Source organism: Choristoneura fumiferana, chromosome 17 (assembly GCF_025370935.1).
Source record: "Choristoneura fumiferana chromosome 17, NRCan_CFum_1, whole genome shotgun sequence".
NCBI lineage: Eukaryota > Metazoa > Arthropoda > Insecta > Lepidoptera > Tortricidae > Choristoneura > Choristoneura fumiferana.
Genome location: NC_133488.1, coordinates 18,618,038 through 18,643,783, shown reverse-complemented (window position 1 = coordinate 18,643,783; position 25,746 = coordinate 18,618,038). Strand labels below are relative to the sequence as shown.

The 25,746-nt window shown below is 36.0% G+C and overlaps 1 protein-coding gene across 3 annotated transcripts in view; it reads left to right on the top strand.

Moving 5' to 3' along the window:
* Positions 1-25,746, top strand: part of LOC141437372 (unconventional myosin IC-like) — a 131,421-nt gene that overhangs the window by 9,278 nt on the left and 96,397 nt on the right. The window contains exon 1 of one of the 3 annotated variants that reach the window (XM_074100679.1): positions 5,701-5,983. The exons of the other annotated variants lie outside the window; for them this stretch is intronic. The gene's annotated coding sequence lies outside the window, so the exon portion shown is untranslated. Of the gene's footprint in view, positions 1-5,700; positions 5,984-25,746 lie in introns of those variants that run through there. 3 annotated transcript variants of the gene reach the window in all.

Genomic DNA, 25,746 nt, shown 5'->3' with positions numbered 1-25,746 from the left:
CTAGGTCAATTGGTGTCAAGTGTCCCACAATATTTATTTATTTTATACTGTTAAAGTTTGTATAGTTAGGTACTATTTTAATGCAAATTACTGACACTGGCACTACTCCTTCTTCTTTCAAACATTTATCATTAGATAGGTAGGTTTGTCTACCCTGAATTTATGTGTTTTTTTTGTATTGGATTTTGAGATAGTTGAATGTTTGAGGAAGGAAGTTACTGATTGTTAATAAATCAAGTAGGTGCATTGTTGACGACTCTACATCCTTGAAATGATTGAAAAAAAAAAGTTTATTGGGTAAATAATACTTCCTACTACTTCTTACCTGTTACTGTTACTTTTTGTTCGGAGGGACGATCGGACGTTGTTAGTGTTGTGTGTCGGTGTGATAGGGTGACTAATAAAAGTGACCAAGTGCGGGTAGTTCGTGATACGAGTGCCGGTACTATTAATGATCAAGTGCGGGTAGTTCGTAGAACTCGCGCTGCTAGGCAGACTTGACACCCCACACTTCAGTCTACTCGTGACCACGGCAACTGTAACGTTGCCGAAACGTCGAGGTAAATATTACTAGTGTAAAAATAGCGTGATAAGTCCCGTTATGGTATTTTGACTATGAGTGAGAATCACGAAAGTTTGAAACGTTATAAATAATACTTGTTTCAGGAAATTCCGCTCTTTTACAATTGGCGTAGCGATATACTCGTACCAAGTCCAAATAAATTACCTAACATTAATACTAAGTACAGGGCTAGCTTAACAATAATTTATGCATTCGTGTGTTTTTTTTTATTTTTTATTCGGCTGGATGGCAAACGAGCAAGTGGGTCTCCTGATGGTAAGAGATCACCACCGCCCACAAACATCTGCAACACCGGGGGTATTGCAGACGCGTTGCCAACCTAGAGGCCTAAGATGAGATACCTCACGTGCCAGTAATTTCACCGGCTGTCTTACTCTGCACGCCGAAACACAACAGTGCAAGCACTGCTACTTCACGGCAGGATTAGCGAGCAAGATGGTGGTAGCAATCCGGGCGGACCTTGCACAAGGTCCTACCACCTGCAAACCTGCTGCCTGTATGTGTGTGAAGATGGTGTATAGCAGTAATTACGAGTATAGGTACATCAGTTTTATTAAAGAAGTAATTTACATTACGTTAGGACAGAAGTTTATTCGTAGTAACTTATATTCGTAGCTCCTTGTTGTGCTTATGTTTCAGTACCCATTACAAGAAAGCATTCTTGTAATTTTACAAATTAGTTAAACAGGTAGCGCTTTAGTTTAAGTACTACGTCGAGTTAATAACTAACCAGTCTCTCGACTGTCTGACTTCAAAGCATAGATTTAAAAAACTTGTATTAAATGTACCTCTAAATTGAAAGCTGTTTTACATAATTATTTTGCAGTACATATACCTATCTATCTAAAGATTAACCGTATTTTTTATAATAATTAACTTTGCATAGAAGTAATTTCTCGTAATTTTGATTACCTAATTTCCCAAAACGAAACCATCGCACTATTTTCCCAAGCCACACAGAAACGAATTGCAAAAGATAAATAGGTTAATTTAGGTTCGAACTGACCCCACATAGAACATACACGCCTTACTCGGATCACACCACATAAGGTGTTAGACCAAGCAAGAATATGCGATATGAGTCTTGTACAAAAGAGGTTAAAATCTGAAAAAAAAAATCGGCGATATGATAATTATGCCAAACGATACTATGCGATACGAGATTATAACAGAAAATGGTGAAACGCTATTGCTCACCCTTTGGCATGCTAAGTTAAACTTCTTGTAGAGCGGCCTATGTTGCAGCTCGTTCTATCTCCGGCAGAAAAGCTGTAAAAGTAGCTACTGCGAAATTCGAAGTTCGTATCGTACCGTCCCTCTCACTCTCGTATTAAACAATATAAGCGTCGGCGGGATGGTACAATACAAATTTCTTTTTCCGAATTTCGTAGTAGCCCTATAGATCCCGCGGTTTGCACGGAGTGGCCTATTGAAAAATAGTACGTAGAGCAGCGCTAACTGCACGCGTGACGGATTTTACCTGCACCTATAGTTGAGTATATAGTTGATTGTTCATCAAGGGACTAAAACAAGCCATAATGACACGAGATGTTTAGCCACCCGAGCGGAGTGAGGGTGGCTATAGTTCGAGTCACATTACGGTTGTTTAGTCTCGCGATAAACACTCTACTTTTCACTTTGAATGCGAGGGAAAAAAACAATGTTTTGTTCAAAACTACAATATTACTTTTTAAAAACGTACGCTCGACTAATGAACAGGCCATCTGTTCCAAAATTCAAATAACAAAAAAAAATTGTTGAGCGGTTTTTCTTTTATTGTTTATGAAGTGACGCTTTATGAGCTTAGCTTTAGCCAACGTTTCAAAATTTAAAACTAATTGGATTATGCATAATAAAATGAATTAATCCCTAATATAATTGAATAGATTCATATTCGCAATCATTAATTGCGATTCACGCATATGTATTCTATATTATGTATTCTGGCAAATAAAGCATTCTCATTCTCATTCTCACGTTTTGCGTTTTCGTGTTTTTTTAAAAAAAATCCCACAGTTGTCATTTTGAGGTTATTTCCACGCCCAAAAAATCCTCCATTTCCAACGTAAATTAAAAAAAAATACTTTCAGCCCTAGAGAATAAAAAAGAGCTTTAGTCCCGATATGCACAGACTAATGTAACATTTTATGAGCATGCGAAGCGAAAAATTACTTATTCTGTGCCTGCACCCGCACCCGCCGGCATTCGCCCGCTCCATGCACCCGCGCCAGCTAGCGTAAGCCTTAAGACAACAGTCCGTCTGTAATAATGAAACTCTTTGCCACTGAAGCATGCGATGCAATCACTCATTGAATGGTTATTTGATTGCATGCTCTCAATTTCTGAAGATGTGCAATAAATCAGCTCATCAAGATACATTCTGGTTTTGTAACGCATATTAGTCTAATAACATTGTTGTTCCTTACACAATCGGGCGTAGATAACAATTTAAATTTCAATCAATGAATTTCTTCATGAAACAAACTATGGCGGGGGCTTTTATCACTACTGTCTGATAAGTTTCTAATATTTTATGTGACAGATGTCTGTTATGAAGTCTCTGTTATTCGAATATCAGAAAAATATTTATCAGTTATCTGTTAAGTGGTAAAACAAGATTTTAGAGTTGTTTAAAACTATTATTTACCAGTGATGATTTTTTTTATTGAAATTTAGTTTTTTTTTTAGGATTTTGTTCATTTTTTTTTTTTGTGCCAACGGCGGCGAAAAAACTTACCGTGGACAACCTTTCGCATACATGTATTTCAACGTCATTCTAAAACATGATACTTACAACAAGTTTATTGTCTTGAGTGAACAAACAGCCCATACTTTGAAAGTTTGTAGGTACTCAGACCAAATGATAAACAAGTGCATGGGAAAAAATATATACTTCTTCAATGTTCGTTCAACAGAGTATATGTAGATAGCTAGACGTCTGAAACATCCAATAAGATCATTTGTATCCATATATTTCATAAAATCTCGAAATCTCATCCGCTGGAGACTCATGAAATTTGGTACCTAAGTACCTAAGCGGTTGTTTTTAATGCGTCGTCAAGACTACGAATTCTTGGGATAGTAACCATAATATTTTTGAGAAAGTAAATAAATAAATCAGCTGATTCCTACCATAATCTGCTTCCCTTTCTACCGAACAAGTCACTACTTAGCATAGAAACAAGATAACTTACATTCGACGTTTCCTAACTAGTATACCAATTTCATAAAAACAATAAAAAAAAACACCACTAATTTCATAAGAACCAACAAACTCGAAAGTGAATTAACGTATGTGCATACATTAGCAATATAGTGTTCTTTCAAAACGGACGAGCCCGGGTTCTGTGCAATTGTAGTTAATTACAAACAGTTACTCTTACATTGGCCTTGGCATATTTAGATTTTGCCAAGACTATAAAGATTACATCTTTCCAAGATTATTGGCTCTAGGTTTTGTAAGGTAACTTTGAGTAAGTAATCAAACTGTTCTTATGAAGGATGTCTGTTTACGGTCTATTAAATATGACTTAGGGGCTGAGGCGGATTAAATATATTATATAAATTATGGATAAAATGCCGATCGCTCTAGGCAACGCCTCATCGGCGCCTCTAGCTGTCATGACATGACTTATCCATCCATCCCAGCCTATATACGTCCCACTGCTGGGCACAGGCCTCCTCTGAGAACAAGATGGCTTGGGCCATAGGTCCCACGCGGGCCCAGTGCGGATTGGGAACTTCACACGCACCATTGAATCGCTTCGCAGGTTTGTGCAGGTTTTCTCACGATGTTTTCCTTCACCGCAAAGCTCGTGGTAAATTTCAAATGTAGGTAATTCCGCACATGAATTTCGAAAAACTCAGAGGTGCGAGCCGGGGTTTGAACCCACGACCCTCTGCTTGAGAGGCGATAGGTCAAACCACTAGGCCACCACGGCTTCACATGACTTATATTATACAATTTTATTCGCTAAAAAGCGACGCACGGCGTGACTCACGCGGAACTTTAACTAAGTATATCTGTATCTTCATCATTTTTTGTTTAATTGGCAAAAGAAAAAATTGTGTGAAATATTTTCTGATAATTGAGATGATGGATAATTAATTTTTTAGATCACTAAATACCTATTGCACTCTTACTATCTGTTTCACCATCCATTGATTAAATTTATCTGACGGATAAATGTGATGCCGTCTCTGTTTGTTCGAATAGACGGAGACGGCATCACAGCTATCCGTCAAATAAAATTAACCAATGGGTAGTGAAACAGCCCCTTAGACTCTTAACTTAACAACGTGAATTCGGTGATCAGGCCCCTGTACCACAAAAGTTACAAGTGCTACAATTCTACAAAATTGTTAAGTTTCTCTCATTTTGTAGGTACTTAACAGTTTTGTAGAATTATAGCACTTTGTAACTTTTGGGGTACAGGGGGCAGATCAGGCTGTATAAACGTTGGAATTGCAAATTGGTGATTTGAGTGGAATCCCGGTCATATACATAACAAATTATTTTTATATTTCTTTTCATTATTTATCTAATTTTTAATTTCTTAAAAATATAACTGTATTTATTACAATAAAAAGCTCCAAGTGAAGCTCGGATGCCTTGATTTTGATGATTATAATATTAGGTACTATGATCAGACATAAACTGGTTAAAACTAAACCTATTTTTAGGAGGACTTTCTTTATTACGACTAATATTGGATTTATAATCTGTACCTATGGCTGAAAGTTGTAAACGTGTTCCACTGACCTTTACTTCATTTTAACGGCTGCAGCTGCGTCAAGAAAGTGCATTGTACTAAGGCTGAAATACACGTGCAGGCACCGTCAGTACTTGAGCGAAGCAATCTTAAGTATACATGAATACTAATAGAATATAGGTATTTTTGATTACAATGGGATGTATTGAATCTGGAAGGTCAAAGGAGCGACTTTATTTAAAGGCACTGGTAATTTTATTCATAGAATGCTCATTTTCTAATGGAAGTTATTAACACGGTGTTACACAGTGCCGTTTATACCGCTAGTTGGAAAACGGCTATCGCAAAGGATGACACAGTAAGCTCTTACTTGACCGGTCTGGCTGTATTACGCCAGTTCACTGCCTACGCTCGCAATGAGATGTCGCGCGCGACCTTCAAACTAACCAGCCGCTAACGTAACATTTTTTGAATTTAGAATCGAGTTCATTTTTTTTTCTAATTCTTTTTTTAATTTTCTAAATAGGGCTGGGAAAATATTTCCAGCCATCGTCAGTGATAGATAACGAGTGATAGTGATAAGGAATCGATCTGTTTGCTCACATTTCGGCAAACTTCAAGCCAAGTGTAGTGTAGTGCAGTGATGCATCGTATGGGATTATTTTAATCGAGTTTCGGTCAGAGCGAGGTGAGTTCACTATTTTTTGCGAATTTTCGGCAGCGGGCGTTGACTGTTGGATCGAAGTTTTTAGACGTCTAAGGATATTTACATTTTGTATCTTGATCTTTAATTTAAGTATAGGTAGATGTTTTCTTATTTATTGTTATTTGTAAGTAGGTACAAAGTAGTTACCGAATTTGCGAATTCTAATTTTTCGTAAGGTTAGAAATAACATTTTAATAACATAACAAAGAATATGTGCAACTTGTGTTTCATTCACCATCACGACATGAATTTGCTCAAATTGGTCACAATTTCAGTAGAGCAGGATATTTGCTTCTCTAAGGATGTTATGAACAATTTTTGCGATGTCAACTGCGGTTTGAAAAATATGGGCACTGTGACTAAGTATGAAAAATATTTTTTGTTGACTTGGCGGGTAGGTGTGACAACCTTTGAATTTCATTGGTGACACTTTACCGGCCTGGATAATACCGCCACACTACCTACTAAATACTACACGCCCATAGAAACTCGTGCGCATGTTTCATTATTAATTTTAACTTGATATCTACCTTCAAGTGATCTGAGAAAAGGGGGCCTTGACAGACAGAGAGAGGGATAACGAAATTATACTATAAATAAGAGGTCCCTTTTGCTCTAGAGGTACGGAATCCAAAAAGTTTTCAAAAAACTTTCAGCGGTACGCGGATGAATATAACTACTACTTACGTAAAAATAAAGTACTTTATATGTCATCATCACCATCATCACCATTTCGGCCTATACATACGTCCCACTGTAGGGCACAGGCCTCCTCTCAAAATGAGAGGTATTGTCGAGGGAAAATAAAGCACTATACCTACATTGTATTTAACTCAAAACAATAGCTAAATTAACGCTACGAGTATGCTTTCAATTTTGATTGATTTAAAATTGATTTAATTTAATTATTCTGAAATTTAATTATAATTACTTTCATCGGTTATTTGATACTCTAAAATTTCGATTTTGATCAACATTATTATATACTCTGTATAAATTTATAACAAATATTTTTTTTTATTCGACTGGATGGCAAACGAGCAAGTGGTTCTCCTGACGGTACCTTAAGTGCCAGTAATTTCACCGGCTGTCATACTCTCTACACCGAAACACAACAGTGCAAGCACTGCTATTTCACTGCAGGATTAGCGAGCAAGATGGTGGTAGCAATCCGGGCGGACCTTGCACAAGGTCCTACCACCTGTTTATAGAGAAGTTTACATTTTGAACATAAATATATACACAAAACAGATTTCTAATGTATGCAAGATTTGTAAGATATTTATGATAAGAGGTGTATCTTCTTACCTATTTCAATCAGAATACTCAGCATATTAGATAGATATAACAATGGAATCCTAATCCTTTTACTATATTACCACTCTCTATATTAGTAATTCATAATCATACATTTCAAAATAGGTCATGGTACTTACGTCTAAAATGTCCATTCAATTCCTTGGTATGTGAAACAAAGGGCAGAGTAGCAGACCATTCGTTCAGGGTTAACATAACTTATAACAAGAATGAATTGTTTCAAAGGCTTTAAAGACACTGTTGAATGTCAATAAATTAAAATATAGTAGATTGTACAACGAGTGCAAACGCGTCATTCGACCCGAGCCGCTAGGAAAGGTTCGATAGTTAAGTGGGGTAAGAAATAAGGAATACGAATAATAAAGGAATGTTTTCTTTCAAACGGTACCTAATGGTATTTTTTTTAATCTAAAGCCCTATTTAGACGATGCAAAAACTTGCATGCGAGTTGCGTTACCGAAGCCGTGGTGGCAGAGTGGTTTGACCTATGGCCTCTCAAGCAGAGGATCGTGGGTTCAAACCCCGGCTCGCACCTCTGAGTTTTTCGAAATTCATGTGCGGAATTACATTTGAAATTTACCACGAGCTTTACGGTGAAGGAAAACATCGTGACGAAACCTGCACAAACCTGCGAAGCAATTCAATGGTGTGTGTGAAGTTCCCAATCCGCACTGGGCCCGCGCGGGAACTACTGCCCAAGCCCTCTCATTCTGAGGGGAGGCCTGTGCGTATACAGGCTGTATATAGGCTGGGATCATGATGATGAGTTGCGTTAGGTACATCGCAGACTATTGAGGGACAATGAATTCAGTTAATCAATCAAATACTGCAATGTAGTGAAACTTGTATGCAAGTTCACGTATTGTCTTAGCCAGGACTTAAGCCCGTGATTATATTTATATGTATACACCAGCCAAGCAAATCAGTGGTGTCTATGAAGCTTTCAATACACTGTGCTCTACTCTGATATTCAAAATTAGAAGTTGGTACTTACATATCTCACTAGCTTTTGCCCGCGGCTTCGCTCGCGTTAAATTTGGGGTAACAATTAACATACATTTTCTTTCTGCGATCCTTTTTTTCGTGTTTTGATTGATTTTTTGGAGGATTTCATGGAAATATAAATACAGTAAGACGTTGTTTTAGACAGATGGTGCACATTTTGGAATTCAAAAATCAACCTACATACGTAATTAATCATACAAACTCTGAAACCCTGTTTCGCTGAAACGTTAAAAAGTACTACGCGTTTCTTTTTCCGGCGACTTCCTACACTGTAGGATATAGGATTGTATCTCGAGAAATTGTAAAGTCCCCGCGGACATGAATTACTGTTATGATCTATTTTAATATTCTTAATTGTCGATGAGAGACAGATTGTAGCTTTCTTTCTATTATTAAAAGAATTTTGAAAATCTGCCCGAAATGGAATTCACTTATTTTTATTCTGCGGAAATTTTGCATAAAAAAAGGAGTCTGTCCATCACGGATATTGTAGCTTTCTATTGGTAATAGAACTATTTAAATCAACTCAGTAGTTTCAGAGATTACCCTAACAAACAAAGAACAAACAAAGTTGAGATATTTCCTATTCCGTGGGATTTTCTAAAAATCGTTCCCTAGTGCACCTCTCTATTACTTAGGTTTAGGTCACAGAGTACATAGCTCCATCTAAGACCAATTTCAAGTCTCTAGCACCAGTAGTTTTGGCTATGCGTTGTCTGTCAGTCAGCAGTCATGTACTGTTCAGGTAGAGTTAGGTATACAATTATAAATAAATCAACCCTGAAGTTGAATTCACTTTTTGCTATCCCGCGGGAGTTTTACGTTTTCTCGGAGAAAAGTAGCGTATGCTAATCGGGATAATGTAGCTCCCAATTGGTAAAATATCTTTTTAAATCAACCCCAATGATGAATTTTACTTAAGTATTTCGATCTTTGCATGATTGTGTAGAAAAGCAGCCTATGTCAATCAGAGATACTGCAGATTACTACTTATTAGTGAAAGAATTTTTAAATTCAGCTCTGAATTTAGATTGTCTTACTTACTTCTATGTACCTATCCTGCGGGAATTTTGCATTTCCCAAAGAAGAGTAATCTATACCAATCAGCAATCAGTGTAGCTTTATATTAGTGGAAGAATTTTTTAAAATCAGCTCTTAAGTTGAATTCAGTTTTTTTATCCCATGGGAATTTTGGATTTTCCGAAAAAAAAGTGACCTATGTCAATCGAGGATAGTCATATTATCATACGAAAGAATTTTTAAAAGCAGTGCCAAAGTTGAATTTACTTATTTCTATCCCGCGGGAATTTTTCATTTTCCCGGAAAAACGTATCCTATGTCAATCAGGAATACTGTAGCTTACTTTTGTTGAAAGAACTTTTAAAATCAGACCCGAAGTTGAATTCACTTATTTCTATCCCGCGGGAATTTTGCATTTTTCCGAAGAAGAGTAGTCTATACTAAAGAGGAATAGTGTAGCTTTCTATTGATGTAAGAATTTTTAAATCATCGCCGAAGTTGCATTCAGTTTTTCTATCCCATGGGAATTTTGTAATTTCCCGAAGAAAAAGTAGCCTTTGTCATTTGGGATAGTCATATCACATAATATGTAAGAATTTTTTTAAATCAGCTCCGTAATTGAATTAATTTATTTCTATCCCGCGGGAATTTTGCATTATCCCGGATAAAAGTAACCCATGTCAATCAAGGATAGTGTAGCTTACTAACGGTGAAAGAATTTTAAAAATCGGCTCAATAGTTTCAGAGATTCGACTACAAACAAAGAAGCGAAAAAAGTTTAGATATTTCCCTGTCCCGTGGGAATTTCGAAAAATCCTTTCTTAGTGCGCGTCTACATCTATTAAGGAACATATGTTCCAAATTTCAAGTTTCTAGCCCCAGTGGTTTGGGCTGTGCGTTGATCTATAAGTCAGTCAGTCAGTCAGTTTCTTCTTTTATATATATAGATTACATTAAGTATGTTTCTCTTGCTCTTTTCGCTCTCTCTGGCCACTGGACATCTGGCTGGAATATCATATAGGCTATTCCGACATTCCATTGGGATCGGGATAAAATTTCGAAATTTCAACCTTTAGGGTTTTTTTTCTTTTTTTTTCGTCTTACCTCCAACATAATCGGAGCCAGCCTATGTTTATCTTGTTCTCATTCATACCGGTTCTCGCATTTATTCTTCACGTACTTTTATTAGTTTTATATCTTGTACCTTGGGGGAAAAATGCCTTAGTCGCCACGCTTGGCAGGCGGGTTGGCGACCGCAGTTATACCCGATAGTTCACGGAGGACGCTGCTGCCCATCCTCCGGTTTATCCCTTAGTCGCCTCTTACGACACCCACGGGAAGAGAGGGGGTGGTGCAATTCTTGACCGACACCACACGGTAAATGGTTGTAGATGCGGAAAGCACAAGACCGGTCTGAGTGGAGAACCTTGGGCGAGGCCTATGTCCAGCAGTGGACGTCTTTCGGATGACATGATGATCATGATGTACTTTTATTCCTCATACTTTTTCTTTCTTGCATCCATCGTCTTTCGCTGCTTTTTATAGATGGGACTCCCATCTACTTACTCTAATTCCTTCATTTTTGTGAACTTTGTGTATTTTTAGGGTATAACAACCGCCGGGGGACATGAAATTTGTAGCAAGTACTTTTTTAATTATACAACTGTGAATTTAGTAAAATACCTAGTGACTAGATCATTTTATCGTCAACTTTATTTAATTTTGATGTTAGACCACAGAGCGCCTCGACCTGTGTCAAAGAGATCGTTGTACATAGGTACATGACTCATACACCGGCTAGACAGACGTCAAAGAAACATTCTCATAATCGGTCGAGTGCCTTTAACTACCACTATAAGTATGTACCTACTAGAGTCGATTTATTATAATCCGTATTAAATTCTTACGACGCTTTTTAAATGAATTGGGTTCAAATAAAAAAAAAATAGATCCACCTTTACTGTTTTGTTTTGTCAAAAATTTATTTAAACATGTCTTTTGTTTGGTTTTGAATTTTTATTTTTGATACCTAGTTAAATTTTATGAAGTCGCCAAGCGGTCACGGCGGAAGACCAGCGTTGGCCTACACGGCCAACACTATGCTGAGCTGAGACTGCTTCGTGATTTCGCAAATACCTACTAATAAATGTTTTTTTTTGTTTTGTGTTTGTGTAATTTGCAAAGTGCGAAATAAATATTTTCTATTTCTATTTCTACTTATTAAGATAAACTTTTGGGGTAGTTGTATATTGGTTGATTGCGTATTCAAGTGTGGGAGCGATTTTTTTTAGTTACACTCAAAGTACTGATTGCAAAATGATGAAAAGATATGCATAATTTTTAATTCTAGTCATTTTTTATCCGAGCATTAGATTTGTAGAAATATAATCAAATATTGCGGTCCAAAGGGGTAATGCGGCCAGTATATATCATGGCAACCCTGCCACAGGCAGATCTTTTGGACGGGGTGTTCTTTTTATAATTTTTATTTTTATAGTAACATATATATATATTTAGATATATTTAGTTAAGGTGTCTTGTAAGTTTTCTTTGTCTTCTTTTTAACTATTAATTTCAGTGAATAATTGATTTAATAATACAACAAAATCATATATTCAAATAAAATTTCTAGACAAGTGATTTCAATATAGGTACGTTATTAATTGAATTTTTAGTATTTTTATACTATAACTTTATTAGTATAAATATATATTTGTAACTGTTATTGGAAGTTGTATTCTTCAAATCGAAGTACCTAGCCGTTTAGAAATGGCTGCGTTGAAGAAATATTTTTTCTGCGCATTCGTTTAAATGTGTCTCGGAATATTATGGCCAAATATTTTATTAAGTATACTTTCAATTGCTAGTTACGTCATACTTACGGACACAAAAAATAAATGAAATAAACTGCAGAAATTAAAGATGCACCGGTTACCCGGCTAGGATCTAGTACTAGGCGGTTTCGGCACTTTTTCAGGATCCGGCCGGATACCGGATAATGATGCCGGATAACGAGTAATTAATAAAAAAAAAACTGTTTTAATAGGAAAATGTTTATTAAACTTTGTATTTAAATCCACTTAAAATTTTAACAAAATTTAGTATTCAATCAAGTCTTTATTTCTCATTTATTAATCATTATTAGTCATTGAGCTCGATTTATGTAAGTATTAATTTGTTAAATTTTTAATGTCAATAATCAAACTTCAAATTCAGCAGATTGTGATGTAAAAACAAAGTCACACTCTGCCTCACCCCGCCCTTCCGAGCGTTGGATTTTAAAGGGATTTAAATGCCGGGTAATTTTGCAAAAATTATGCCGGGTACCCGTTACCCATTACCCGGCAAAACCAGGACCCGGCCCATCTTTAGCAGAAATGTAATTTGCAGGTTTAATTTCCCAACAATGAAAAAACAAAAGTGCCATTATTAATTAATGTTTAGATAAACCACGTAGGTATTTTATGTAAAATTGATAAGCCATGTACATATGTAGGTATCGTGGGTAAAACGTTCTCCGAAATGATAAAAATAATCTAGGCTCCAAGCTCGACATTTTCAGAATTCAACCTCCGGAAAATCGATTTTATTTTAATACAATAAAAATAATTTAAGCATATAACACTGTATTGATACGATATGTTTGAATTGGGCTCATGTTTACATACTCAATCCTAATAATATACATATATCTAGTTCTTAAATAGTTTGTGAGATTTTTTCGAATGTAGATTAATATTTATTAAAATCAAAAACACAACTCGAATTGACTATAAATTTGGTATATTGGATTATAATATTTTTACCTAATGCAAGCACAATCAACAAAAATATTGTACTTAATACTCGTAAATATAAGAAAGAACTCTGTCTCGTTATTAAATACCCAAAAGTAAGAATTGTATTAATATCAAAAATATAAGACGAATTATCAAGGAAAAGGTCAATATGTTTTTCTTTTCTCGGTCTCCCAGGTAGGTACTGAATTAAAACTAAAACGTAGACAAAGACTACACTTTTAAAATATTTGCAAAAACGCCTGATTGACACGACTTAGAGAGAGAGCGAAAAGGGCCGGCAGCTACATCTTTCAAAAAATTTACATACTTAATACTAACTATTCAACGAGGAAACTCCGCCAGTCTTTTGGCCACAACGGCACGGGGGAAACTTCTACATTTAATTTGGTTTTAAGAAACTAGTTTTAATATTAGTTTTAATTTAAAAAAAAACAGGTTAAGTTAGATCGTTTTCAGAATGAAGTTAGAAGATATGTAAAAATATATATCATACTCGTATTTTCTTTAGCGATGATCCTTTTTTTTATCGTTAGTCTTCATGTCCTAGCAACTAATCATTATTTTAAAATCGATTTATTGACAGATCTCAACTTAGTCACAATATCAATACACCACAATACATGATTACTGTAACGCGCATTCGTGAGTCACTGCTGAACATCTACGCAAACAGCTGCGTACGCGCTGAGGGTCAAACTGGTGTTAATAGACACATTATTGACATTTTAATGTATTTGTTTTTAGTCATAAGAACGTGTTGCAGACAGGCTCGACTCGTCATTATTCCCTGTCCACAATGACCTTGATTATCTCTGGATATACTACTTTTCCACTCGGTTGGCGATGCTAGTGTAAAATTCAGTTCAGTACCTACTAAGAAGTTATTGAATACCTAAAGTTTTTAATATATTGTTTAAAAAAAACAACATCAATTAAGAATTTTTTTCCGTTACATTGAGTAGTAAATCCATTAAATGTACAGCTATCTAATAGTCCAAGATCCGGTATTAGAAATAATACCTCATCTGCTATTTGATAATGTCAAAATTTGAATGTCAAATAATTATATTTATTCATAAATTGCAAATGGATGGCCTGGCTAAATCAGATTTAAACATTAAATTCAAACTTCTTGGCAACCATGGTTGTGACATACTTTTGACAGGTAATTTTACATATATAATTTATTAAATCAGGCATTACTTTTCGGAGGTCCATATCAATGAATAGGTCGCGGGTGAGCAAAGAAATTCTTTTAATTCATAGGTAACTTTATATTTATATGTATTGTTAGACAAAGAATAGTAACCTTTTTTCGTTTAAAAAACATATACCTAATACGCGTTCCATGTTTACACTTTTGTCAGTTTTACTTTAGTACAAACAGGCATAATTAATATATCCTCATCATTTATTTAATTGGTACCCTGATACATGAATAAGACCCTGTACTTATTGCCCATTTGCCTTACGTTTCTGACGCTTGCAATCGCAATCAAATGCCAAATTTCGCACACAATAACTGCCATTTGATCGATTGCGAGCGTCAAAAACGTTAGGTAATACGGCCTCAGTTTGTTCGACTGTACCTAATCTTGTCTAGATGGCTTGGACAGGCTTTCTCTACAGTAAACACTATTTAATCCTCGGAAGCCGCATTGTTTCCAATAAATGCAAACCCGATTTTTCCAAACCATTGCGTACGCAACCACATAAATCAACTTACTTATCTATGTAACTGTCGTATTGTCCCATGCGACAATAATGGGAAAGTAGTAACGGAAAACTCGCTTCCCATAGCGAAGGCAATGACATGTCGGCAAGAAATGCTTATGATTGATTTGTATGTGGAAATTTACATACTAATAATATTTAACATTCTTGGCAAGCTAAATCATTAGAAGATGGTACTAAAATAGGGGGTTGTTGGTGCAGTATTGTCATCATTATCATCTCTTGTGTATAAGTAATGTTCTATTGGTCCTCCTGTTAGATTGCCTCCCAGATTGTGAGAATTTAGGATGTAGTTTTCATACGGACCTATACTTGGATTGGATAGGTAATTAACTAAATGTAAACAAACTTCAGCTGCCAGATTTGGTATATTCAAGGTTTTTATACACTTTACCTACTTGTCTTAATCATCAGGGAGCGGAATTTTCATGGCACTTTTTGACCTGTCATAGTGACTTCTCACTTATGGACTTCCGTCCGATACATATACGTATCGATACACAACATAGGTACTTAGCTACTAAAGAAGATTAAAAGTAGAGGTAAACAATAGGCGGCCGTAAGTTAAAGAGCGATCTCTTCCAATTAACTTTCGAGCAGTTGAAAATGTGAAATAGGCATATGCAATGAACAATGAATGGATAACAATTTCTAATTTAATAATTTCAGTACAGTTTTTTTTTTCAATTTCAAGTTGAAATTCTTCTATTGTAATGTTAACAAGTGTTCCAATAATGTATTTAAAAGAAATAGATGATTTTTTTGATATTTTCCGGATTTAAACTACTTGTTTTACAGTCAAATATACATTTGTATGCGGAAAAAGAGCGCTCTACATAACATGATAACTTTACAACAATTTAATTTAAAGTCTTAGACATCATTTAGATAGATTCGATAAGTAAGAAGTCACTATGACAGGTCAAAAAATGCCATGAAAATTCCGCTATCTGTTAATCATTGTAATTTAAACTAGACTAGTGTATTTCAATACAGAAATGAAAATGTTTAGATAGTTTAATGGGGGAATTTCAATATTTAAGACACCAATTGACGCTGTTTTGTTACATTTAAATAAATACCTATCCAAACCAAGTATAGCGCAGGTAAGGACCTTAAAATACTCCTTGTATTGCTTAAAGCCAAGTTTAGACTTGCAAGAAAAATCGTACAAGTTGCATTACATTGCGGCGCTCGATTGACCACTACAAACTCGTTGGCTTCACGGCCTCGCAATGTACCTAATGCAACTTGCACGATTTTTCTTGCAAGTCTAAACTCGGCTTTACAATTACATGGTTTTTTCCTTCAGCGAGACAAAACGAAAGAGCAAACAGAACCAAACAAACCTTAATTTCTCTGTATCACTATAAAAACAAAATCACATACAATGCATTTACTACAAAGAGTACTTTGTCGTAAACCCAATATAGGTCGAATCGGCGCGCCCAGCAAGGCACGCCTTGCATCACCCTATATCATCACCATTATATCCTAACCCTCACCTATCACCGCGAAACAACACGACAGAGCTCTACTTAAATGGTTGTTACCCTAATAATACCCAGTGTAAGTTGAACTCGTTATAGTGCTTAAAGTAAGATGATGCAGGTCAGGTTATAGTGGTTATACTTGGTACTTTTTACACAGTTAGTAGGTCGGTTATTGACATATGGTAGTAGCACTAACGTGCAGTTTTATCGGGTGTCGAAGAAAGTAGGGGTCATGGCTGTAACCCTGGCTTCTTTTATGACGGAATACGACACGTGTATTTTGCCACGTTAATATTTTGCTAATATGTTTTTATATTTTGTACCAAAAAATAACAAAAGGTTTATTCTGAAAGTAGTTCACAAAGGGCTCTTTTACGTGTCACTTTTTTACTACCAGCGCTTTCGGAAAGACCATCATATTGATTGCCAAGAAGAATGCAAGAAGGACGTTATTTAAAAAAAACATAATTACAATTACTGATCTTAAACAGGAAAGCTAGCTTAACAAAGTAATTTAAAGATATAGGTAAAAATTACATAAAGAAAAGTTGCAGGGATGTACAGTCGCTGCCCTAATATAAGTATCCACTTTTTTATACAACTAAAATGAAAAAGTGAAACATAAGTTAAGGAACCGACCGTACATACCTATATACCTGTAGGGTCTCTAAGTCTTATCCAATCTAAATCTTAATCAATATCAAGTTCAGTCAGTGGAAGTGCCTACAATGATTCCACGTTCATAAACTGTTGGACACGTACTTTTTACTTAATTTTTGTGTAAGTACCTATAGGTACTAGCCCACTAGGCAGGCCTAGGCCAGGTAGGTAGGCTAGGTAAGGTATACCTAGTAATACAAATACAGAACTTAAATATAAAATAGTACAATGTTCGAAAATTATAAAACAGATCGAATGTTAAGGAAGTTATTTCTACCTCTTGCTTGAGTCATGAATGAGATCATTCATATTCGCATGTTGTTTAAGTAATTCCTCAAACTGAGTGAGCCACTAAGGCCAACATTTCCTTTTAATGTCACATGACACCGGGAAGATAAGAACACAATTAAACATTTTAAAGTGCAATTTGTCTGCAGATAAAAATATAGTTAATTATAGTTTCATTAATAGTGCAATAATAGTTACATTTCCGGAAACACGAAAAGACTCGAGCAAAAGAAGATGACCTATTTCTGATTACACGCGCGAAAATATCATTACAATTTGGTGAAGAATTGTGTTTAATTTGAAAAACGAGTACAGAAGCAACACATTTGTACATTTTTTAAATTTTAATTTAATTTTTCAAGTGGAGTTATTAAATTTCAAAAATCGATTCCCTGGATGAAAATAATCGCCAAATTGCAGTAAATAGCCCACAATGGCATTGACACATGTTTATATGCAGGTAGACTCGCAGTTTGGGAACACATAAAAAGGCTACATGTAGCACATTTTTATTTTTTGTGTATGTGTATATTTAAGTTACAATTTCTTTGAAAAAACAAACATAATAAAACATAATTAAACTATAGATAGAAAATTTGGCCTAAATCGCCGTCAATGGGTAAGGTGCCCAGAAGGCTGGCCGTATTTCCTCGTTTATTTCTTTGATAAAATTCCAAAACTCAGTCCCTCAGGCCTCCACTGTCATTATTGCAACAATAGTTGTGATTGAGAGCAGTTATAACTGCTGATGCTTGGCTGGCGCTTTGAGTGTAAAATAGCTAAAATCGTATGTATGTACATACATTTATCTATGTAAACTCTTTGTCGCAGAATACTTATAAATAAACAAACACAATTGACAATGTTGAGACACACGTACGAAGGCGAACTTATCCCTATAATTCCGGGCCCCAAGATACAGGCTCAGCTTAGTTTAGGGTCCATTGTATACTGCTAAAAATGTAATATTGCTTTGTGTGTAATAATAAATATTTCATTTTAATTTTTCAATTAAGGGCTCTCGACCAGCGCGAAAAGTCGTTATTAACATAACGATATGTATTGGCAGTGCAGGCACGTATAGTTAAGTCATCCGGGCGTGGCTCAGCTTTTGGCAACGAGGCAATAACCTGAGCCGGCCGTTGCCGTATTTGACTTGTAACCCACGCTACAATCTTGCCGCCGAAAGCCATCGACGTTTATGTCATTCGTTTTATATCGAAAAAACCGGCCAAGAGCGTGTCGGACACGCCCAAAATAGGGTTCCGTAGCCATTACGAAAAAACTAAGTATATATTTTTCTAAGGATTTCGTATTTAATACGGAATCTTCCAAATCACTGAATCAAAAAATCGTCTTAGCAAACCCCTAATGGTTTCAAAAGACCTATCCAACGATACCCTACACAATAGGGTTGGATGAGAAAAAAAAATCCCCCCCCACTTTACGTCTATGGGAGGTACCCTAAATATTTTTATTTTATTTTTTATTGTACCATTTTGTCGGCATAGTTTACATTTTAAATCCGTACAAAGTTACAGCTTTCTAGCATTGATAGTCCCTGAGCAAAGCCGCGGACGGACAGACAGACAGACAGACATGGCGAAACTATAAGGGTTCCATTTTTGCCATTTTGGCTCCGGAACCCTAAAAGACACAATGACTTTTTATCAAACACCACATAATAAGCAGCAAATAAAACAAGTAAATCCCCCGGTTACGGTTTTTTTATGCAAGCTTTTAGTTTGTGTATGAATATTTTCTTTCTTTCTTCTTCTTTTCTTTAAATAGAGAAAAGCCCCATGGTAAGCCATAGCGACTTTGTGGCTTCGCAATAACCCCCTAAAAATAGATCTAGCATGTTTTCTATTAAAATATTGTTATGGATTGGATCGAATGGCCTGAAATAAAATGTTTTTTTCTTTAAAGCAAGCCCTTCCAAGCAACCTCTAAATATTTCATCATCTTCATCCCAGCCTATATACGTCCCACTGCTGGGCACAGGCCTCCTCTCAGAACAAGAGGGCTTGGGTCATAGTTCCCACGCGGGCCCAGTGCGGATTGGGAACTTCACACGCACCATTGAATCGCTTCGCAGGTTTGTGCAGGTTTCCTCACGATGTTTTCCTTCACCGCAAAGCTCGTGGTAAATTTCAAATGTTATTCCGCACATGAATTTCGAAAAACTCAGAGGTGCGAGCCGGGGTTTGAACCCACGACCCTCTGCTTGAGAGGCGACAAGTCAAACCACTAGGCCTCCACGGCTAAATATTTACAACAATAAAAAAAACTTTATGTTTAAAAAACTAAAATGCTTTGGTGGTCTAATGTTTTGACCTATTGCCTCTCAAGCAGAGTAGTGGGTTTAGCCCGGGCTCTCATCTCACTTTTAAGCTTATCGAGATTTATGTGTGCAATTGTATTTTAAATTAACCATGTGACACAGTAAAGAAAACATCAGAAAGGACGCACGCATCTGGGAAGAATTTAATAAAACGTGTGAAGTTCCCAATTCTGCACTCTAACCGCGTGAGAACTAAACCTGTGCCGTGCAGTGGAATGTAAATAGTCCGAGATGTAGACTTGTTTGATAATTTAAACTTATTTATAATGTTTTGTTTGTTATTATTTTATTATGTAACCTGGGTTGTCCCACTGCTGGACAAAAGCCTTTGTTTGTTAATGAAACTTAAAATATTTATTTATATTAATGCGTTTTACATTACACCTAAATATTGATGAAGCAGGTAAAGTTAAAGGTCACTTTGGAGTTAAATTCTACGGTACCAACTTTGCCTAATTGCGTTTCGGAATCATCAAAATTATAGTCGTATTTCTCTCTTCTACAAAAATTACTGTCAGAGCTGTGTGTTGAGCTGTTGATCAAGATTGAAGGAGGTTGCACCCGGAAGAGACCCTATCTCTATCTCTGAGAGCATCTGAGAATTACGACTCAACTCTTTGAACTTAGAGTCGTAACAGTTAGCTTTCAAAGTAACTGCTTAACTTCATGCTGATGATGATGATACGCGGGATAAGATGTTGTTGTTGTTTTTTTAGAAAAATATGGCGCTTTCCATTGGATCTAGTAGGTTTTGCCGTCGTACGGTAAAAACATTGATGAACGATGACAGCGCGAATCTTTTCCTTCTTTTCGCGGGATAAGATATTATGAAGATAGACAGATGGAAGATCTTTTTTATAAATTTACTTATAAGCGGCCGTGGCTTTCCGTGGCTTTATGTTGAGTGGGTTTTTTTCTTTTGTTCTGTGATTGTGATGTTTTATTAGTAAATAAATGTAGTTTCTTTATTTCATTAATTTTATTATAATTGTCTTTTATTTTTAAGCTAATTCTATAAGTTTGCAAATCTAATGTAAATGAAACTAAAAATAGGTTTAATATTTGTGCTTAACTCCTGCGACGTGAACCCATGTTGGTCGAAATCTATTATTATTACTACAAGTGGTGCGAAAATTTAGTTCAAAAGTAAGATAAATATAATCCAAATCCATCCAGCCATTTTAGCGAAAAGAAATAACAAACACATAAATAAGCACGCACGCATATACATACTTAGGAAACTTTCGCATTTATAATATTTGTAGGATTTTTGTACAGTGGAGTTCATGAGCAAAAATTTGATCAAAAATATCTGAACACGATTCTACGCCGTTAACAATAGAGTCGTGTTTAGATATTTTTGATCAAATTTTTCCTTACAAGTTTATGAACTCTACTGTACTAAACCGCCGCATCAACAACCGCACATTGTCATAATTATTTATACGGTTCATTGTTTCCAAGCATACTTAACTCATAACATCTCAGACTCACCTCGCGAACGCCACCGACGCAGTCGGCTAAATCTGTGCCTAGACCAGACTCGTTGACCTTAGGCCTTTGTTTGTGGCCTATTCTAGCTAAACCAGCTACATCGCACACGACTAAGCTCTAAGAAACGAAAGGTTGAATTATATTTATACTAGCTGTTACACGCGAGTTCGTCTGCGAAGAATTCATTTATCGTGCGCCCGCGGGGAATAATTTTACGACCTAAAAAATATCCTTTAGGCTGCATTTCTACCGCAGATGTGCGAGGATGTGTTACGAGGAATGTGTTTTTCATGAAACAATCAAAAAGCATCATTTACCCATCATCGCACAGCACCGCTCTGGTGGAAACAGCTGAGCGGAGCGAGGGGTAAAAGAAGCGTTTCTATTGGTTCATTAAAAACTCATTCCTTGCGATGCGACACATCCTCGCACATCTTTGGTAGCAACGCTGCGGTATCCGTAGGGGCTCAAACTATTTTCATACCATATTTAGTCACGGCCGGTTAAATACTTTACCTAAGCGCGATAGCGTAACAAAAACGAACATACTCATATTAAGGGTCCATTCATAAAGTACGTACAATTTTAGAACCACCCCCCCCCCCTTTGTCACACGAATTGCTATGAATTTTGTTCCTGTGTCACAAACCGCCTGAATTTTTTTGAGTTGTGAGTCGCGTAATTTCTGCTACATTCGATTATACAAAAGACCAGTTTGTGCCACACGGCGACTCATTAAGAGTTGTACACATTGTACCTATGAGAGAAAGAAAGAAAAAACATTTATTCGTGACATTATTACACAAAATACTATAGGTATAGAATTAAACTAAAAAAATACGTATCACGGTCACGAATAGGATATGTATGTAACCAAAAATACGCGACTCACAACACAAAAAAATTACGTTCGTCTGGCTTCACCCAGTTTCAGAATAAAATGCATTATTTTGGCCAAATGAAACATTTGTGAAACAAAACATCTGTAAAAATATCGGCCAAATGAAAGGATACTGCTGGTGGTGGGTTATTATTTCGAGAGGTTCAATTTGTGTTCAGACTCAAATTTTCAGTTATAATATTGAATATATCGTTTATTGTTTTTAGTTGCTTAAGATATTATCACTGAAACTTGTGGTAAATACATTTTATTCTATTTTATCTTTTTTCCACAATAACTTAAATTTTCTGCACAAAAGTCAGTTACGTGGTCAGGTTCGGATTATCCCTGACTACTTTGTAGTATTGTAAAAAATACAAGGTATAGAAAAACTTGCTGTTTAACACATGGATTGAATGTTCATAATATGATATACCATTCATGCAAACATAAAAAATTAGGACATTGATAAGACTATTTTTTTCTACATTTCCCGTTGTTCCAAAATACACCGTCATTTTCGTAGCCACACTTATTAAGTAATATTTTAAACAAAAAAAGAGGTCAAACCTCCTGTAAATCCTTTTTTAACTATAAGCAACTTTGAAAATAAGACTGCGTAAATATGACGTATAATGTTTATTCGCAAGCCATAATTATTTATCTATAATTATGTAATAAAGGTTCAAGTTGATTTGCGTCAAAGATCGAGCGTCATTTTCGTTACGGTTGCGACTTGGTGAGTATTGGGTAAATAAATATAATGTTTTACTGGTGCTGTGTCATTTGCAGTTAAGTTATTCAATATTGATTTCATTTTGCTTCAAACCTATAGGATATTTACTGCAGAGCCGCGAAAGTAAGAACTTTCAATTTCGTGGTCATCATTTTCGTGGTGCTATGGGCCACGAACTGATTAAGACCACGAAAAAGATGATTTCCCTACAAGTAGAAAAAATACAGAACACTTTTTATAGAATTTTCTGCTTTTTACAGTGTAACCGTTTATGCCGTTATTGATTTAATTGATTGAAATGAAGAATGGTTGACCGTCAACAACATTTGCTCCAGGTGTGGTTATAGGATTATGACCAGTGCGACGCCAATTTTGTTAACTGGCGAGAGGTTCAAGAATTATTTTGCCCTGAATGTACGTGTGAAATGTATATATCTAAATATTAAAAAAAACTTCGTCATTTAGAGGAGCATTTTGTTGTGTTGTTTCGTTGTAACATAATTTCGTTCGGGTCTACCCGTTGACCTACTCGGGGGAAGGTATTGAAAGCTGTTTAGGTTTGTGAGTTGAAGTTATTAATCTTACTTTAATTAAATAATTTCTAGATAGTATTTAAAAGTTACAAAAATGACAATTTGTTGTCGTCATTTTCGTGGTCAAGTTTTAATTTTTTTTTTTATATAGATATCGATTGTCTATTTCTGTTGATACCTGATTAATTAAATAATGCTTATTCTTTCTCATATGATCGGATTTTCATTCAAATAGTACAATTACAAGATTTTAAAACAAACAAAATGTTCTTTTTCGTGGTCTCGGTGCTCATTTTTGTTACCGTTAAAATTGGATTTTTGCTCTTTTTTAACCAAAATAAACTTTATCGATCTCTTATAATATAAAGCATCTTATCGGTACATATCCTTATGTTCAAAATAAAACAGACCACATCAAAATGGGTGTTTATATTTCTGTAACATTTATCTTACACCTCAAATAATTACCCTGGTATAAAAAATGGCCAATAAAGCTCTAGCTCTTTTCCACAAGGCTTCTAGAACATTGCCGTCACCGTCATCTAAAAACATGGCGTCATCCGAGCTGCGTTCTACGTATTACATTACCTGCGTGAAAGTAGCCGAAGGTGACACGAACCGGCATTGTTTTAGTTTCATATTTTATGCCATGGTGAAACAATTAAAAGTGCAATGTATAAACTTACTTACATTATTATTACCTTACCTTACAAGCTGATTCCCGCGACTAAGTACGTCGACGAAGGACTCGTTTATGTTTATCGCTATCCATCCCGTGCACAGTAAAAATTATCCCGTTTCCTTCCCCAATTTCCCACACCAACATTCATTTAAAGGTAACGGATAGACAGAGATATGGAAACACGAACAGCGCCTCTAGCGGAACGTTTGCGATGTTCGTGTTTCCATACAAATTGAGATTTTAACGCGAACGCGATCGAGACGTATTTTGTAACCGATAACTTACACTAAGGGTGGATGATACACATGTTAAACTGATCGCAGTCCGCAAAAGATTAACCTTTCGTCACGATTTTCTAGTACGTCACTAACGTGGGTCTTTTTTCAAGAAAAATATCGATATAAAAGTTAAATTGCACGCTATAAAGCGTGACAGAACCACTAAAAGCACTTAAACAATAAATCGCTTCACGAGACGACTGATGGTGATCACCGTTATTTTTTACAAACGCAGCGATTAACGATAAATTTATTTGACAAATACTGTTTAATTCGATCTAGGTAATTAACTTTACATACTTACTTAAGTAAGCCTAGTGGCTTGACCTTGAACAGAGGGTCGGTGGTTAGAAATTGGGTTCTATCTTTTCGTAGAATTATTGTTTGACAAGTTTCATTTGCCAACTGTTTCATTCCCCAACTCTCAATTTTCTCCGAAACCAAAAATTTTTCTCAGTGTAATATTTTCTTATGCTTTTATAGAACAGGTTAGGTTAGGTTTGTATGTATGTATGTAAACTCTTTATTTCACATAAAAATAAAAATACAAATACACAGAGAGGAGAACAAAGGCGAGCTTATCCCTAAAAAGGGATCTCTTCCAGCTAACCTGAGTTAAGAGATTTTTTTTTGTTATATAGGGGATAAACAGACAGTGAAAATTATGTGCGGTAAAGAGAAAAACAGAAATACTCAAAAGAGAGAAAATAAATACAAAATTATTTACATTAAATCTAACATAAAACGAAAAGAACAATATTACAAACAATTACAAAAGCGAAACACAGCCTCGTCTCAGGTGACAGTGTCCAGCCATAAGTAATTTCTTTAACCTCTCCCTGAACGAGGCCACAGACGGAGATTCCCTTAGGGACAAGGGTAAATCGTTCCACAGCTTGACCGAATGGATAGTTAATGATTTAGCATAAGAGCGCGCCTTGTTAGGCGGGAAGGCAAGTGTAAGTTTGGAACTCGAATGCAAACGGTGTCCACTTCCAGTGGCCATGTAGCTAAATCTTTCAGATAGGTAAGAAGTAGGGTTAAACAGGACATTATAAAGAAGACAAAGGGTATGAATGTCTCTGCGATGACGGATAGGTAGCCAATGAAGCTGTTCGCGGAAGTGGGAGACATGATTATAGTTACGTAGACCATAAATTTATCTGATACACACATTCTGCAAACGTTCTAGCCTGTCAAGCAACTCCTCTCTTAGGTCGACAAAAGCAATATCACCATAATCGAGGAGAGGCAAGAGTAGAGAACGAGAGAGTAAGTTTTGTTTGAAACGGAAAAAAGTTCCCGTCTGTCCCACTAGTCCCATTGAGTAGTCCTATCATGGGACTACTGAGACGATTACGTCCCAGTAGTCCCATGTGACAAGTGGCACTAATATTTTTTCATCACAGTTGCTCGTAAACAGTGTCGTAACATGCAGGCTACCTTGGTTGCAACCCCCCAAATAAAACCCTCGACCTTAA